The sequence below is a fragment of the Delphinapterus leucas genome, chromosome 16 (assembly GCF_059928025.1).
Source record: "Delphinapterus leucas isolate spDelLeu-1000000601 "Yukka" chromosome 16, BTC_Dleu_Yukka2, whole genome shotgun sequence".
In the NCBI taxonomy this organism is placed as follows: Eukaryota; Metazoa; Chordata; class Mammalia; order Artiodactyla; family Monodontidae; genus Delphinapterus; species Delphinapterus leucas.
The window spans coordinates 33,285,868-33,298,754 of NC_143144.1; the positions used below are offsets into that span (position 1 = coordinate 33,285,868).

Sequence of the window (12,887 nt, forward strand, 5' to 3'; positions counted from 1 at the left end):
CATTTTGTATGATCCCATTTTATATGAAATGTCCAGAACAGGGAATTCTACATGTAGGGAGAAAGCAGTTTAGGGGTTGCCAGGGACTGGGGAGAGAGTGGGGAGAACCGGGAATGATTGCTAATGGGTACGGGGTTTCTTCTTGCGGTGATGAAAATGCTCTGGAATCAGACAGTGGTGATGGTTGCACAACTCTGTGAATACACTAAGAAACACTAAACTGTGCACTTTAAAAGGATGAATTTGTGTACGTGAATTACACCTCAATTAAAAAAAAAGACCCGGTGTAAATTTTCAAGTCCTGTAGGGACCCGTTCTCCAGCGCCCCCTAGGGGTGAACAGACTCTGGTGTGTTGCCTCCATCTTGGGCTGTGTTGAAAGAAGGACAGCTGGGGGCATGGAACAGGAGCCCTTTCAAAGTAGCTCTAGCACAGGGGAAGATTTGCCCGGTAAATGCAGGAATAGCTCGTGATGCCTGAGGCCAGGCAGTGCAGGACTCACAAGGTGTGAAAACAGGAAGGGAAAGTTGTCTGGAACTAAAGCAGCCGCTCTCCCAGCCTCCCTCCTGTCTCTGCTCCAGGCTCCTCAGCCCCCGGGGGATGCTCTTCGTCTCTATTTATGTACGAATCCTCATGACTGCTCCTGAAGGCTCTACCCCTGAAGAGCTCAGCGCTGGCTAATATCTGACCCCGACACGGCATGCTCCAATTCTAGGAGACACAATCTGATAGGACTGAATCCAGCTTCTGGATTGATTCCCCCAGGTCAAAGATGTTCACCCACAGTCCAATTAGCTGTACCTCAGAAGAGGCTGGGGGAAATGGGCCGTTTCTCTTGTATCTTAAGTATGGTCTGCACCACTACGCAGTAGGACAGACAGGGCCGAAGATCACTTTTGTTCTGTTTCTCTCTGTGTGTCGGCTTTGCTTCCTTACTGCAAGCTGGTGTTTTCCATGTGGCTGCAAGCAGCTCCAGATCTACACTCCTTGGAGAAGGAAGGATTCGTCTGCTTCTAACCTGAAGAATCTCAGAGAAGGGACTTCCCTGGTGGCACAGTAGCTAAGAATTCCCCTGCCAGTGCAGGGGACTCGGGTTCGAGCCCTGGTCCGGGAAGATGCCACATGCCGCGGAGCAACTAAGCCCGTGAGCCACAACCACTGAGCCTGACCTTTAGAGCCCACGAGCCACAACTACTGAGCCCGTGTGCCACAACTACTGAAGCCTGCACACCTAGAGCCCGTGCTCTGCAATAAGAGAAGCCACCACAGTGAGAAGCCCGCTCTCCGCAACGAAGAGTAGCCCCCGCTCGCCGCAACTAGAGAAAGCCCGCACGCAGCAGCGAAGACCCAGAGCAGCCAAAAATAAATATATTAAAAAAAAAAAAAAAAAGAATCTCAGAGAAGAATTCTGTTTGGTCGAGTTTAGGTCATGAGAAGGTACTGAGGTCAGCAGAAACCCAGAGGATGGGTAATAATCCAGCAAGGTGCTCCCTCTGTAGACATGTGAATGGGGTGGGCATGGCTCCCAAGAAGAGGAAGGGATCCAGAACTACAAGGTCCTCTGTAGGGTCCATAAGAGTTGGAGATTAGGAGAGGATAAGACCACTAGCCTATCTAAGCAATAGATGTGAGAGCATCTTGGAGGAAGGTAGGAGTTGAGGAGTATTTCCATGATAGAAGAGTTATCATCTGGTGCCTTCAAAGCTGCAAAGTCACTAGAACGAGGCATCGGGAACCATCTCAACAGATTCTGATAATCAGAGGAGCATCCAGGGAAGCCTTCACCAAAAAAGCACCCTAATACACGTGCCTGGTAAGAACCTAGCACATGCTCAGTACTTTCACATGCCAAGAGCACCTCCGCAAATGAGTTCCTTTCCCTGCTTTTCAGATAAGGGGAACCGTGGCTCTGAAAGGCAAAGTCACCCATCCTGGTGGAGCAGGATTCCTTGCAAGGCTTCTGACTCCAGCTCAGACTCCTCCCGTTGTCGTGTACTGCCTCACCCTTTGCAGAGCTCTGAGATGGTGCGGGGGGTCAGGGCCGGGGCTGGGTGTGGAGCCTGGATGTGTGCGGCCAAATGGAAGAAGCCCAGACCTCAGGAACTACAGTCACAGAGCATGTGGCCGTCGCTAGGCACGTCGAAGCTCCTGTGGGAGCTGCAGGGGCGGAAGGCAGGCGGAGTATGTGTGTGTCTGGGAAGCCACATCCTCCAAATAAACACATCCGTGAGGGAACTGGGGCACCTCCCTGTGACTGAAGCCATTTGTTTCCGTGCAGTAAACTGTGGCTGACCGGGAGACTGGCTGATGCTTCCAGGAAAGAAGCTCATCTGATGCTCCACCAGCCCCAAGATGCCTGCCTCCAGGGCCTGCCCCAGCCCCCGACTCCAGATGTTGGAGCCCTTCTGTGGTCACCAATCTCTGAGCTGACAGACCTGGAAGTGGTCACTTTGTTCCAGGGAAGTCTTGAGGGAAATGCAATCACTGCCTACACGTCCCTGTAGGGCTCAGATTTAGGGCAGAAGCAGCAGATGTGTCCTGGAAACACCAGAGACGACAGAGCAAGGAAGATTCCCACCCGACGGGACGAGAGACTCTGTGAGTGAGCGGGCTCCTGTGGTTAGAGGTGTACCAGCTGAGCTTGAATGGAGGAGAGACGAGGAGGGAATTGCGGCCACGCCGGTGGATTAGGCTATGTGACTTTCCTGGGTTTTTTGGGGGGGAGGGTTTCTTTTACATCTTTATTGGAGTATAATTGCTTTACAATGGTGTGTTAGTTTCTGCTTTATAACAAAGTGAATCAGTTATACATATACATATGTTCCCATACCTCTTCCCTATTACGTCTCCCTCCCTCCCACCCTCCCTATCCAGGCTATGTGACTTTCAAAGTCCTCCCCCAGCCCTGAACTCAAGCAGTACTCCCCCTCCTCCAAGCTTTATTTCCATTCCATTCCTTTTGTTCTAGGGAATACTTCTGTGATGAACATTGCCGTTTGCTTCCCAGCATCCTTCCCACTCTCCCAGCGTTCCAGAGCAGCTGCCATGCAGTTCTGGTGGGACTGACCCTACCCCCGGCACTGGGAAGAGGCCTTGCTTTGCCTCAGCCAATCAGCATGACCCCATCTCTTGCCAGAGTGATGGGTTACTGGGCAGGCAGGGACTGAAGATGAAAGCAACCAGGGCAGATTATTCCCCCAGACACAGGTTTTGGTTCAGGGGTGGGCACGGGACCTCAGCAGGACAAACTGGAGGGCAGCCCAGGACTACCATGTGATGGCTGTGGGAAGGATCCCTCCCTGTCCCCGTGGGCATGACTGAAGCAGCACACACCCAATGTAACAGGTGCACACCATGCCCTCCCCATATCTCCTGTCCCATATCCCATTGCCAGCTCTTGATTTCTGTTATTTTTCAGCCGGAAACTTTTTCTGGCTGCTGGAGCCCACTCTGCCTGCTCCCAGGACAGGCCAGAGTAGCTGGTCCACTCGGTGGGATAACTCTGATACATAGTTCCCCAAAATTCCTCAGTAGGATTGCACTCTAGTTTTCCAAAGATAATTTTCTTGATAACCTTTTATGGACTATTTCCCTTCTCTGTCTACTAGTGTTTCCTGGGATATCTTCCCAAATAAACTACTTATTCTCACATTCTCATCTCAGGATCTGGGGCCGGGGGTGGGGCTGGGAGAAGGGATCTAGCTTAAGGCACCTGGATTGTTGCTGACAGCCATCCTGAGGCTACACGGGAGCCAGTGTTAGGATGAGACCAAGATATGGAAGAAGGCAGGACAATGAAAAGTGGGTCCTTGGGAACACTGATGAGCTGTTGAATCCACCGTGCCTGAAGTCTGCCTTCCCTCTAGACATTTCATTTTTGTGAACAACACATTCCCTTTCTAGTTTAAGCCGCCTGGAGTTGGTTTTCTATTACTTGCAACTGAAAGCATGGTAAGCGATGTGATTCACAACGTGGATAACCTCAAGCATGGCCTTGCAGATTGGGGTGATGGACAATGAATGTTTGATAATGAGGCAGGGAGAGACAACCTGCCATGGGAGACGGAGGAGATGGACGCAGTTAAACTCGCATCTCTGCCACTTAGCATTTAAGTGGATGAGGCACTTACTTTCCCTCTCTAAGGCTCAGTTTTCTTATCCATAAAATAGGAGCCTTTCAGGGTTATTGTGAGTTCTGAAAAAATAACACTTGAAAAGTAGCTAGTCTGTAGCAAATGGTCAGTAAATCATAGGTATAACTGATAATAGAAGAAGGAAAAGAAGGAGAAAGAGAGAACAGAGAAGAAAGAGAATTTATTCTGTGCCCTTGAAGACACTAGTGAACAGAAGTTCAGAGTGGAGGAGGAGAACAGGGCGTTGTTCAGACTGATTGGAGAGGGCCTACCTTGGGATTCAGGGAGGTAATAATAGTAGCTGACAGCTCTTTCTCAGCACCAGGCACTGTTCTGAGCCCTTTCCACTTGTAAATTCATTTAGTCTTCTCAAGAACTCTATGAGGCACATACTAGTATTACCATCACTCACCACTTTGCAGAGAAGGAAACTGAGGCACAGAGAGGTTGAGTAACTTTCCCAAGGTCACACAGTAAGTATGTGGCAGAGTCAGATGGGAACCCAGGCGGTCTGAATGCAGAGCCCATACTCTTAACCTCTACTGACTCTTTTCAGCCCCAAGATAAGGGAAATGCCACAAACGTTGAACGGTTTTCATTACAGGATGAGGCGTCTGGGCTCTACCCGTAGGCAGTAAAGCTTTACTGACACTGGCCTGGGGAGAGTGAGAACGTTGCATAAACCCCTGGTAATTGGTTAAATAGCTATGGAGTCATCCCAGGAACCAGATTTTCATCCCATTCTTCCCATGGTAACAAAACCTCCAGTGCATTTTCCAAAAGGGAAACCAGAGAGCTGAGAAGCTGTTCTTAACCCCTCTGAAAGATAAGAGATGATGTAGGAGGAAGAATGAAAGATAAAATAAAGTAAGAAAAACTTCCGAGTGCTTGTGAGACCCTGAACTTTGCTCTCATAAGAGGTTGGGAAACATCTTTTTCCAAAGAAGGCAGACTTTCACCCATCTTAGGATGGTTTCGGGGCTGAAGGAATACCATGGGACCCTTCAAAGATGAACTCCAGCAAAGGAGATAACTGTTCTTTCAAGTTTCATGTCACATAGCCCTTCACCCAAAGACCTAAAAAACTATTGCAAAGATATTTAAAAGCTACGAAATAAATACATCACAGTTTTCAGAAATAAGAAGATATAGAAGTGAACCAGAAACTTGGAGGAACCTTTAGGAAACCCAAAACAGATGGTGGGCTCTGAAGGGAAGAGGGAAAGCGTGGCACAGGGTATACATGGCTGTGATAGCCATGGTACGTCCAGGGCAAGGCATCTCGACTCAGCTGGAGTTCGGGAAGGGGACTGTGGCTGGAGCTATGACGTGGGGGAGGCCTTAGGATCCTGGCTGTGAGCGAGGGCTCTGAGGGGATGGAATCACCAAGGAAGAAGTCACTCTGGGTAGAGTGAAAAGAGATCAGGGCGAAGGATATCAGAGGCTGGGCAGAGGGAGGTGACTGTTCAATGACCAAGTATGTAATTGCTTCACTGTAACCCTGACTTCCCTTCTTTGTTGGCTTCATCACCTCTGTCACATCCCCCTGAAGGTTCGCTGTAAGACATTGTCTGTTAGGGAGGTGAGGGTGGATGTACCAAAGAGGGACTAGAAAATGTTTGGGTTCCAGTCTGTTCATGGGGTCTCGCTCTCTTTGCCCTTTCCTCCTGTCCCACCATTTTTGTCATCTTCCCAGGCTGAGCCTATCCACACATGACCTTGCTCTGAGGCCTCCAGCTCAGAATGTTGAGCCAATTCTCCTCCCTTCCCGACAGGTTCGGGCCTTCAAAGCCCTGAGGTCGGGATCGTTAAGGGCAGGGGGTTGGGACTGAGGCCCTGACTGGACGGGCACTGGGAGAGAGTTTGGGAGCAGAGGGTCTTCTCACGGGACTGGAGTCACAGCAGCCCTGACTTTACATCTCCAGGGAGATCAAATCTCTGCTTCTGATAAAAGAAGGGGGGATACTTCTGGCCGAAACTGGTGGGTTGAACATTGACATTAGGGTTCACTCCGTCCCACTAAAATGACAATAAAATGGTCAAGATATAAACCCGCAAAAATAACAGGACAAGGAGAGGGGATTATGCAACATAATTTTCCAGGGTGGAAAGCTGACGAGAGAGTGTAAATGACTTAGCAGACCAGAGGGAACGGAATCACCAACGGGCAGGTAGGAAGCCAAGAAGCAAGTCGATCTACATTGCAGAACCCCTCACAGGCTTGGAAACAGAAGACATCCCTTTCCTCTGGAAGTGGGTGTGAAGGTGAAGCCAAAAAGAGGAATGATCAGTTAAAAGTCTGTTTAATTATCCAACTGATCTGAAAACTTACATCAACACAAAAACCCTCACACAAATGTTTACAGCTGCTTTATTCATCATTGCCCAAAACTGGAAGCAACTAAGATGCCCTTCTATAGGCGAATGGATAAACAAACACACAAAATTGTATATCCATACAATTGAATATTATTCAACGATAAAAAGAAATGAGCTATGAAGCTGTGAAAAGACATGGATGAATTTTTTTTTTTTGGCCACATTGTGCAGCTTGTGGGAGCTTAGTTCCCAGGCCGGGGATTGAACCCAGGCCCTCGGCAGTGAACGCATGAAGTCCTAACCACTGTACTGCCAGGGAATTTTCACACGGGTGAATCTTAAATGCATATTGCTAGGGGGAAGAAGCCAGTCTGAAAAGGCTACATACTGTAAGATTCCAAATATGACATTCTAAAAAAGGCAAAGCTATAGAGAAAGTAATGGCCAGTGATTGCCAGGAAGCAGGGGAGGGTTGAATTGGTAAACCACTGGGGATTTTTTTAAGGACTTTGAAACTGTCTTGTATGTAATGTAATGGTGCATTTGTCAAAACCCATAGAACTTTATAGCACAGTGAAACTTAACATATGCAAAATTTTTAAAAAATCACTTAGGAGGTCATCAGACCCCAGGATGGAATGTATAATGTGACAAAACAATCTAACTCTATTGCAAATGTATAAATGAGCCTGATTGAAAGGGGCCAGGGCGGGAGGGGGGTGGGGAGAAGTTGCTGACCTAAGTAACTTTGGAAATGAAACAAGACTAAAGGGAAAAGAAACTGTACATAATCACTATATTCTAGTTGCACTCTAATGCTTTCCCATGAGTTTACAGGCTAACAGCTCTGATACTGCTATACATGTGCAGTGGAAGTGAATAATTAGGTAAATGCATGGAGACTGGTTTCTCGCTGTTTGAGTGGGAGGTTACAAACAAGTAAGAAGAAGAGGCTAGGATGATCCGTTTCTTAATGGATTAGAGTGGGAGGTAACAGTATGAATTTATATTTAACTTAGTATAGATACCATACAGACGGTTACATATAGAACTATTTATAGATATGTATATATATATGGTTTAGTGTACACACATACAATTTTTGCTCTGTCAGCTGAGCAAGCCTAGAAGCTACAACATCTCAGTATCAATGAACATACCCAGCACCCAGATCTTGGTTTCTAATACCTCTCTCGAATGAAAGGAACCAGGACTCCTCGGAAAAATGCCTGGTTCTAGAACTGGGGCAGGAAATATACAAACAAGCCTGGGATGGAAAAGCAAGAAAGTGCTCGCACATACATAATGCACACGCAATGGTGAGGGCATGTCCAAGGACAAGGGCACCAACTGGAAAAGCTCCTAACAGCCAAAGTTGGAACAATTTGAGCAACTAAATAAAGTAGTAGTGATTTATAACTCAAAGTATAAAATAAATGCCCATACTGATATAAATAATGATTAAATAAACAAGCAGAGGAGGCTAGTCAAATCTCCTGTACAGAAGAACTCCAAATGATTTATGTAGATACTCTGCCCTCAAGGAGGTAGAACCTAACACCCCAGTCCTTAAATATGGGTTGTGCATAGTGACTTCCTTCCGAAGATGACAGTATTGGGAACTGGTGAAAAGAGTCACTTTAGAAGGGAGAAACCTGACAATCAGTACCTCAGTCAGGTGATCAAAGTTAATATGATCGGTGATAAGCCATGTTGGTATTATGTCCTCTTGATATAATGTGATGAGAATGGTGCTGTGCCTCTGTGGTCTTTCTCTCAAGAACACATAACCCAAGTCTAATCACTAGACAAACATCAGAAAGATTCCAGTTGAAGGACATTCTACAAAGTACCTGAACAGTATTTCTCAAAATTGTAAAGATAATTTTAAAAAACATGAAAAGTTTGAGAAATTGTCATACCTAAGAGGAGCCTAAGGAGACATGAATACTAAATAGAAACTTTATTTTTTAAATCCATAGAAACAATAAATGCTAGATAATGCTAGCTAGAACCTAGAACGCCTTGAAGAATCTACTCAACTAAAATATATAGAGGGGGAAAGAAAGGAGGAGGAATAAACTGGGAGATTGGGATTGACATATACACACTACTATATATAAAATGGATAACTAATAAGAACCTACTGTATAGCACAGGGAACATTACTCAATACTCTGTAATGACCTCTATGGGAATAGAATATAAAAAAGAGTGGATATATGTATATGCATAACCGATTCACTTTGCTGTATAGCAGAAACTAACACAACACTGTAAATCAACTGTACTCCAATAAAAATTAAATTAAAATTAAAATATATAGAAATACTCTCTGATAGAATTTTTTGTTCAAGTTCATTCATTATAGGTACAGATTGAGGGTAAAAAAGCTGGATCTTTGGATGAACAAGTGATAGAAAAGTATACATTTTAGTAAAATCTCATTTTAGGGGTGACAAAATAATTCCATCAAATTCTTATTAAAAGGAGATTATTAGAAATTAGTGTATATTACATCTTGTCTAGTATCACCACTTCTGATTTTAAAATTTAAGTCTACAAATAACATGAAAAGACATTAGATATTATTCTTGTAGACTGTTAAAACACTTGGGGAAAATGAAAATTTTCCTTTGGAATAAACTCAATATATTATGCCCAAAAAAGTCTAAGAAGCAGTTTAACCCCAGATCCATTCCCTCCCTCACTACACAGGTGGAGGACTGTCTGTTCTGCACCTCAGTAGAAGCCTGAAGCTTCACTATCTGGAGAAGATAAAATAAGGATATCCAGACAGGAAGACAGCAGACACAGATGGGTGTAGAGTGTTAAAAATAGGGATGAAATGGAAGTTTACTTACTAGATGGTGAAACTGCTGGTCTTCTTCCCCCACTCAAATCCAAAACTACTAGTAGCCATGTTTACAAGGTCCAGCAAGGACTGGGTAGGCAGGCTCCCCAACAAAATGTTGGCCTAGGGCTTCCCTGGTGGCGCAGTGGTCGAGAGTCCGCCTGCCGATGCAGGGGACGCGGGTTCGTGCCCCGGTCCGGGAAGATCCCACATGCCGCGGAGCGGCTGGGCCCGTGAGCCGTGGCCGCTGAGCCTGCGCGTCCGGAGCCTGTGCTCCGCAACGGGAGAGGCCGCAACAGTGAGAGGCCCGCGTACCACAAAAAAAAAAAAAATGTTGGCCTGATTACCCTAGAGAGAAGCCCACAGTCACCAAGCACACACCCCTACCTCCAAAACACAAACATACACAGAGTGTACAGTCAGATTTTGGTGTCTTCCTCAGACAAGAAGACAGACAAGAATCACCTGTTGTTTTGGGGAGAGCCTCTACTAAGAAATAAAAGCAACCTGGGAGAAACAGAGGCTTGCGGGGAGAGGAACACTTCAGGAAAAACTATCACGAATATTTTCAGAGAGATGAGAAGAATTATTCCATACATGAAACAAAAAGAAGGAACTATTAAAAAGAAGATCCAGAGAACAAAAATGAGCTATTAGACGTTAAACACATAATAATAATAAAAGCTCAGTACCTTAAGAGAAGGAAAAGGCACATCAAAGACTGGGAGAAAATATTTGCAAAACACACATCTGATAGAGGCTTGCATCTAAAATATACAAAGAACTCGTAAAACTGAACAATAAGAAAACCAACAAAAAAAAAGAGAAAGAAAACCAACAAATAAACCAAAAAATAGACAAAAGATCTGAACAGATACCTCCTCAAAGAAGATACAAAAATAAACATATGAAAAGATGCTCAACATTATATGTCATTAGGAATTAACAAATTAAAATAATGAGGTACCAGGAATTATCTAAAAGCCAAAACACTGACAACACCAAATGCTGGTGAGGATGTGGAGTAACAGGAACTCTCGTTTATTGCTGGTGGGAATGCAAAATGGTACAGCCACTTTGGAAGACAGTCTGGAATTTCTTACAAAGCTAAGTGTAGGTTTGCCATCTAATCCAGAGATGGTGCTCCTTGGTATTCACTTAAATGAGCTGAAAACTTATGTCCACACAAAAACCTACACACAAATGTTTATAGCAACCTTATTCATAGTTGCCAAAAACTAGAATCAATCAAGATGTCCTTCAGTAGATGAATTCAAAAAGTACCAGTAGCGCCCAGTCTCTCGGCTCCTTGGTGGTAACTGTCTCTTTGGCCTTTTTACTTCTTCATTTCCAGGACTCAAATTTACTGCCATGTCCTCTGAAGAAGAGAAGCTCTTCGTGGGAGCCCACAACTTCAACACTGATGAGCAGGCTCTGGAAGACCACCACAGCAGCTTCAGACCTATTTCTGAGGTGGTTATTGTCAAGGACTGGGAAACTCAGCGATCCCGGGGTTTAGGCTACATCATTATCACCAATCCAGAGCATGCCTCAGACGCCATGAGAACCATGAATAGAGAGTCTCTGGATGGTCGTCAGATCCGTGTAAACCACGTGGGCAAGTCGGCCCTGGAGAACAAGAGGGGGTTCCTTTGGAGCCTATGGGCGTGGTCACAGTTACTCTAGAGGTCGTGGGGACCAGGGCTATGGAAATGGCAGGTATGACAATCAACCTGGAGGATATGGATATGAAACGTCCAGAGACTATGGCGGCAGAAGCCAGGGTGGTCATGACCGCTACTCAGGAAGAAATTACAGGGACAATTATGACAACTGAGATGAGGCATGCACACCTAATATAGATACACAAGGAATGAAACTTCTTCTGATTCAGGACCATCCTTCCAAATGGCTGTATTTATAAAGATTTTTGGAGCTGCACTGAAACATCTGTTTTAGTACATCAACCTCTGTTTTTGAATTGAGCTCCCAAGGTAGCTTGTTAAAGACCTTTCAGAAAGCTTCATATGTTTTTTAAAATTTTTCTCCCATTTAAAGACAAATTCTGAGCCATTTGTAGAGTATGGGTATTTTTCCTTTTTTTTTTTTTTTTTTTAACCAGATTTTTAGTTCAGGCTCTTAGGATTATTGGTTCTGGCAAAAAATGTTTGGCCAGACTGATTGTTCTTAAAAATGTGTATCTAGGAACATTTTAAAAACCTGTACACAATGTTTAATCACGGTTAGGAAGCAATTTCCAACTGTTAACTATAAGAAATCAAGAACATGATTACTTAGAGGTGTTTTATACTCCCGATCTCTGTCTGATTATATAGAAATTTCTTCAAAATATTTGTGTATGTTTTTTTGTTTTCTTTTTTTTTTTTGGCCGAGCTGCGTGGCTTGCGGGATCTCAGTTTCCCAACTAGGGATTGATCCCAGGCCACAACAGTGAAAGTCCGGAATCCTAACCACTAGGCCACCAGGGAACTCCCCTATATATTTTTATTAATACTGGAAGAAAAAAATATTCTGTTGTGTTTCATGGAGCATTTAGGACATCCTTCACCGAGTTGATTAAAAAGATGAAACCTGAAAACAAAATAAAAAAAAAAAAAGCACCAATACAAGCAAGTTATTTTGAAATATGCAAGTAAATACGGAAAGCATTGTTTAAAAGAGTTGAAAGTGGTTGCCTCTGGGGAAAAATAAATAGTGAGGACGGGGTAAGAAACTAGTCTTTGTTGTAACAAAAGAAGAATTTGCCTCTTAAACAGTGTTAGTGGATCACTGTGATAAAAGTAAAAACAAAAATAGAGAAAAAGAAAAAAAGAACTGGAGAGGAAGGAAGACTCACACATAGACTGAGCCCCCACTCTGGGCCAGTGCTGTTCCAGACACATCTTCATGCTTTGTCTCTTGTAATCCCCACCAGCCTAGAGCATGTATCACTCTCCTGTGAGCCAGGTGATAAGACAGAGGCCCGGAGTCGCCGAGAGCATGCCTGGGGACACATATCTAACAAGAGCTGCCCAATCTCTTCATCTCCCTGCTCCCACCACTTTGGGCAGCTCCCACCAGCACGTTATTTTTCTTCTGAGTTAGTTGCTCTAAGGAGAAAAGGTCTTCCCCAAAGCCTTCCTCCAGCCCCTGCTGACTTGGGGACAGAACTCTGTCAGTGATTTAATACAACCCAGATGGAAGGCTCCAATTGGCTCTTAAAGCATGCCTTTTGGGAGATTTGCAGATAAGCCTTGGGATGTGAGCGGAGAACAATAAAACAGGAGGGTGACAGAATACAAAGGCTGCGAGAGGGGGAGTCACTTAGGGATGAGTATGAACCTGACAAAGCAGCCTCCTGCACAGCTGTCAGGCCTGTGGCCAGGGTTTGGGGCTCGGCCACCAGCCCAGAATCTTAGAGTCAGAGACACACGTGCTCCACACATTCACAAATTCCGGAAACACTTTTGAAGACCCAGTGGCAGGCTTTGGCGTGGGAGCTGGGATACAGTGTTGAATCAGACACAGACCTCTGCCTTGAAGGGCTCACAGACTAGCAAATGAGACAGAAAGATGGACGGA

At 45.0% G+C, this 12,887-nt stretch overlaps 1 pseudogene; it reads left to right on the plus strand.

The window, feature by feature from the left end:
• Positions 1–9,759: 9,759 nt before the first annotated feature.
• Positions 9,760–11,186, plus strand: LOC149747252 (RNA-binding protein 3 pseudogene; annotated as a pseudogene).
• The last annotated feature ends 1,701 nt before the right edge of the window (positions 11,187–12,887 follow it).